At 46.0% G+C, this 5,855-nt stretch overlaps 1 protein-coding gene across 1 annotated transcript in view; it reads right to left on the bottom strand.

Moving 5' to 3' along the window:
• LOC114062792 (transmembrane protein 132B-like) overlaps positions 1 to 5,855 on the bottom strand; it is a 108,452-nt gene that overhangs the window by 100,971 nt on the left and 1,626 nt on the right. The gene's annotated exons all lie outside the window — the stretch shown is intronic.

Genomic DNA, 5,855 nt, shown 5'->3' with positions numbered 1-5,855 from the left:
TCCACCTGGAGCCTGCTGGCCCCTGGGGACACGGTGTACAGGATCACTGCTGACACAGCAGCTCCAGCCCTGTCCCGAATGCAGGTCAGCTCCTCTCTGCCAGCCTCGCTGCTGGCGCAACACAAACACGGATGCTGCAGCCACGGGGTTGGATCTGGACCACGAAGAGCCCTGAATGACCAGACCCCGTGGTGCTGTGGGTCACAACACCCCAAGGCCATGGGGAACAACTGCCTCCCAGCTGCAAAGTGCCCCACCAGAGCCCCCACACCACAGAAGTTTTTACCGAATTTCAGCTCAGAAAGTTGGTCAGCTGCAAGGAAGGGCAACCAGTTTGAACAGGTCAGGCATGACCTGGAGGGGCAAACACGGCAGACTCTCCTCCAGCCTCTGCAATAATGCATTTTACAGAGAGAGATCCCCATGCTCCAAGTCAGCTCAGATTTAAGAAGCTGCATACTTCAAATGTCTCTGAAGAATACTAAAATGAAAACTCGGTCACACTGCACTGTGACTACTGTGAAGCACTATTAAAGAGAAGCTAACATTTGTTTTCAATTACCCAGCGTATATTTGAAAGACTAAAATTGTCTCTAAAGTATTAAATAAATGTGTGTGTTTACTGTGCGCTTGTGCATGGAAAATGAAAGTTGTCTGACAACCGTTTCCAAATACCAATATTTTACCAATATCATTATATTGACATATAATGAGTCTCCCTGGGCTTCAGACCATGTTAAAAAGTAAAATTAGAAAGCAGAGGTTTGCTAAACACTGCTCTTCGAGATGTAGAATAAATGCAAATGATAAAGCTAGGATTTTATCCCCATATCTCCATTTTGTTCATAGCAGATCATGTTGCCATTTTAGTCAAACTCTCCTGGAAAAAAAAAAAAAAAAAAAAAAAAAAAAAAAAAAAAAAAAAAAAAAAAAAAAAAAAAAAAAAAAAAAAGACAGAGAGAGCAGGAAAGTTTGTGGCAAATGCAGAATGACATCCATAAATTTATGAACTAACTAGACTGACATTCAATGCAATGCAAAGTGTTTGCCAATCAATAGCCATGAGCATCATTTCCCCGCGAACAGCATTCCTGTGCCACAGCCTCCCACCAGCAACAGGCAGTGCCGTTTCCTGCTCAGCTTCACCATCACTGCAATCTCCCCCGATCAATGATATCGACGGGTCTGCAAGACCAAAATCCAGCAGGCACAGACAATGCCGAGGCAGAGGACAGCGGGAATGGGTGTGTGGCAGGGACGGCGCGGGGTGAGCGGTGCTCCCGCAGGGTTGCTTAGCGATGTAACCCCTGCCTGCCCATCCTGACGCTGCTCCCGCACACAGGGAGGAGAGAGATTTTCAACAGCAACCCAAATACTGGCGAGGAGAAGCAGGAGGAATAACCGCACGCAAGAATAAGTGCTCTGCCTTTTCTGTGTGGTTTTATGAAAATTTAACTCCCAGTTCTCCGTAGCATCACAGGAAGCAGGGAGGTGTTGGTTGATCTAGGCAATGCCTTGATTCCCCTGCTGGCATCCCAGTGACTTCAGTGCCCAGAAAGAAACATGAAAAGAAAGCTGCCCTGGGAATTGGAGAGCTTGGGCACAGTCACCACAATGGTTTTGTCCCTCTTTCTGTTGCAAAGTATCACCAGCATGTAAACTTTTCCCAACTACTAGACCGTTTTGCTGGTATCTCCAGTCAGGATGGATTAACGGCACCAGAGATTGATTTGAGTCACTGACACAGCTGTGTCAGTCACAGCTGTGACAAATGAAAACCATCATATTTAAGGGCTGCAATGCCATAGCTGGACATGGCAGGCAGGGCTCTGGAGCAGTGCTCTGGGATATGCAGATGGGACAGAGGGGCCCGTGCTGCCTGAAGCCTTATCCAGCAGAGGCTGCTTATACTCAGATAAAATGAGCTATATAAGTCTGCCTCACACAGGAGAGACACTGCACACCCAAGCAATAGCAAGGGAACAGGCTGCTTAATTTTTTTGTTACTCTTCACATTAAGCCCTTCAATTAAAGACTTAACTCAGATTTGTTAGATATATATTAGGTGCTAAATTCCTTCTGATAATTGCCAAAAGTGACCCGCAACATAATCCTGCAGTTCCTGTATTGCTCCCAAATAGCCTCAAACAAGGCCATGGGGGAAATAAAAAGGGCTTCTCAGACCCTTTTTGTGCACCTGTGCAAATAGCAGGTTTCTAGTGGACAATTTGCTGGCTTTGCTCAGTATCAGCACCTTCACTGCCCAGGACCCAGAGATCCCCAGTGGGGACCAAGTAAATGGTCAGCAATAGCAGGGTGGATGCAGCATCCCTGTGGAGCACACACGAGGGATGTCTCTGAGTCAATCACCGAAAATCCCTCTGCATCAAACCCCGTCAGAGCAGTTAGATCATCAACTAATAACTGTCAATCTCGGTTATTTGCAATGCTGCGAAGACTTCCATAATTCTCTTAGAGATATAAAAAAGAGGTGCTCTGATTTTGCTTTAAATGAGAGCATGTGATAATGTTAGCTGCTGGTAAACCTCGGAGACTGTATTTATACAGCACCAGAAGTGTTTCCAAAGATGGAAAAGAAATGCATTTGGGCCGCAAGACCTTAAAATCTACAACCTGTACCCTGCAAACTTTGATGCCTCTGCCTAAGCACGTTGCAGGATCTGTGCCTGCTGGTATTGTGATCACCCCAACAAGGCCACACTGTGCAAAGAAAGCTATGAAAATTTGACACTGTATTATTCTTTCTCCTAAGGCCTTTTATTTTTTAAGTGTAGGGGAGGATATAGTAGACCCAGAAACTACAGTTTCCCGCTTGTACACAAGAGGCACAGCACAAATTGCACAATAAAATACCTTGAAGCCCTTTCCTAAGCAGAAGGCAACGCAGTGTTTATAATTTATTGCAGAGGATCATGTTCTTCCAGGTACCAGGAGGGAAACACTGTCACTGCATTTCAAGCATCAAAACCTCCTGGAAAAAGAAGAAATCAAGCTTGTGCCTGTGTGGTCACTTGGTGCAGCTGCTGGAGGTAGATAGGCAGAGACAGTGCTGCTGTATTAACAAGGTGTCTCACTCCAGGTGCTAAGAGATCCCCCATCCCTGTGGGCCCAAGAAAGCCTGTCCTGGAGAGAGGGCAGTGACTCACACTGGTTTGCTGGGTGGTTGCACAACCTTGCAAAGGGAGCAGTAACACCGGTGGTTTCTCCTACTGTATTCTTATGTACCTCGATGGCCTGAGCAGAACTTGCCAGTTCATGCAAAGCCAAGTGAGTGCTGCTTAAATCCCACCTGAACGTGGGCACATTAACAACAGAGAAAGGAAGAGGAAAGAGAAAATGCTAGAGGGGAAAACTAATTCCCAAAGCAGGGGGAGATATTCAACCCCAGATTGCTTAACTGGCAAGAGAGGCCGGACAAGTGGCCAAGATTGTCAAGGTTTCATGCCTTCAGCTGTACAAGGTGTATATATAACCAAAAATATTCGCCACTGCTTTCATTGCCTGTCACACAGGGGTAATTCCCTGTACCCAAGGGCAGGAACACAAAATGTGGTTGAGTCAAGCGGGATGACCAGCTCAGCCCCACACCTCCTGCTCCAGTCGGATGCTGTGGGATGATTCCCAGGCCAGGTCGTGCAGTGCTGTACAGGATGCAGGAGCTAAAGGCTCATCTCTATTCCTGGCTCTAGCAGGGTCCAAAGTTACTGCATATCCCTGCCAGTTCCTTCTACCCGTGGAGCAGGGATAACTGTGCTTAGCATCTTTTTCCTGCAGCTTGCAGAGTGCTTTTTAAAAAGAAGCAGGTGTGGAGAACTGCTGGTAGAAAGTATCATTAAAAAAAAAAAAAAGCCACCCTCTAGGTGAAAATCTAAAGTACAGCAAACTTACTAAAACAGGATGCAGCTTTTCAGCTACACCATCCCCGTAGCTTCTCTTCTCCCCTGAAGTTAAATTGAGGCAATTTTCATGAATACGTTAAATTGGCATGAAAAACTAAGAACGAAGAACAGTTTGTTTCTGCTTTAGAAATCCTTCTCTCCTGGTCTATTTAGATTGCCTGCCAGTATCCAGCATCTTCTCCACTTTCAATTTACCTTCAGTGTTATCATACATTCATTCTATGATTCCTCACTGAAAAGAGGAAAAACATCAACAGTAATTCAGCCTTCGTTTTGGGGTCACTTAAAGGAGATTTCAGCCACCCAACACGGTGCAGGTGAGGACTCCAGATTATTCACCTTTTGGTCCTGCAGGTGCTGTTTCTATGAAGCTAAATAAGTGCCCATCTAATGGAGGTTTTTCCAAGAAGGAGCTGGAGTGACCATGGAAAGAATGGTAGAGAGGGCACAAAGTAAAATGACATCATCATAAGGGGTGGGGGAGTGGGGAAAAAGGAGGATCTGGAACCACCTCCTTTTAATGCAAGGCAGAATTCTACTGTGCTGAACATACTGACTGGCTGCTTTCCCAGGTAAAACGCCACTGCTTGGAAAAAAGAGTCAATTACTGCCTCGAGGAACCCCCCTGTGGAGGCAAAAAGGGTATTTCAGACAATGTGTTGAACCCTCTCCATGATTAGAAAAAGGAAAGAGAAAGCTGCCTGTGTGTCAAGCCAACACCTAGGAAATACAGGAAGATGTGGGACCCTTTTTTTTAACCAGAGGCTGGCAAAGGGGGGACCATCACATGCCCTGCCCTGGGCTGCTCCACCTCCACTTCAGAGCAAAGCAACCTGGACCAGCCCAACAAGCTCAGTGCTTGGCACAGGGATGATGCAAAATACTTCAGGGAAACCTGCAGGTACTCCCCTCAACTCGCTATCTCCAAGAAATTTGCCTTTTTTGTTTTCATCTCCCTCCCTATCAGGGACTGGAGACTTCTGGAAAGCCCTGTCCACCGCGGGCAGCCCCCAGGACGGGGCCATTTGAAGCCACAAAGTTCTCTCTGTGGGGTCAGAGATTTCCTGCGCTCTCAAGGAGGCAGGTGGGCTGTTGCCATTAACTAACTCCATGTCAGGTCTTCTCCAAGGGTTTGGTGAACCTACCCAGGCACCCAGTGACCCAAATCCTGGTGTCAGGGGTGTGGGAAAGGAGTGTTATTGCCCTTGCAATCACAGCAGACAAAGCTGTGAGCCCATAAGGGTCCCTGGTGACAACTCTATCTTCCATCACCTAACAAACACTCAGTTTTAGTTAAAGAAATGAGAAAAGCCTATTTTATCTGAGGGAGAGGGAAAAAAATCTATATATACACACATGTATCTCTCTATAGTGTGTGTGTATATATAGAATATACATATACATGCATACAATTCACAGCTTTCAAAGAGGATGACAGCATGTTTTCATATAGTGCATCTGAAGAAAAGGTCTTGTATCAGTGCTATAGAAGAGAAAACTTTATCTTGAAACTCAGGAATGAAGGGGGGGGGGAAATAAAAAAGAGAGAGAGAGAATGCTTTCCTTCTTATCATGTCTGAGGAACTCAACTATAGTGATGGAAAGATATAAAACCTCAGACAGCAAAGCACCGCTCTGGAGACCACAATATGCATAAAAACTCCTGCAAGCCCTTGTTAAATGTTCCTACCCTCTAGCCCATACCTCCAGGGTGCAATTTTCAGGAGACAGAAAGATTTAATGTGCTTTGGTTGAAATAACCCCCTGGATTCTCGCTGCAGAGACTGTCATGACAGTGTGTTCCTCTGGTTTATTATATTAATAAGCAGAGTCATTCAGAACTCAACATGATGTGGCTCTCTGACTTGCACATGACTGTCTCCCCAAGCTGCAGCAACACAGAGGCCTCTCCCCCACCCCTGCTTGCAAAGGAAA

Source organism: Empidonax traillii, unplaced genomic scaffold (assembly GCF_003031625.1).
Source record: "Empidonax traillii isolate 1590-97213 ecotype Southwest subspecies unplaced genomic scaffold, ASM303162v1 scaffold435:size587000, whole genome shotgun sequence".
Taxonomy (NCBI): Eukaryota; Metazoa; Chordata; class Aves; order Passeriformes; family Tyrannidae; genus Empidonax; species Empidonax traillii.
Note: the sequence above shows the minus strand (reverse complement) of the source record. Positions and strands in the feature narration are given on the sequence as shown.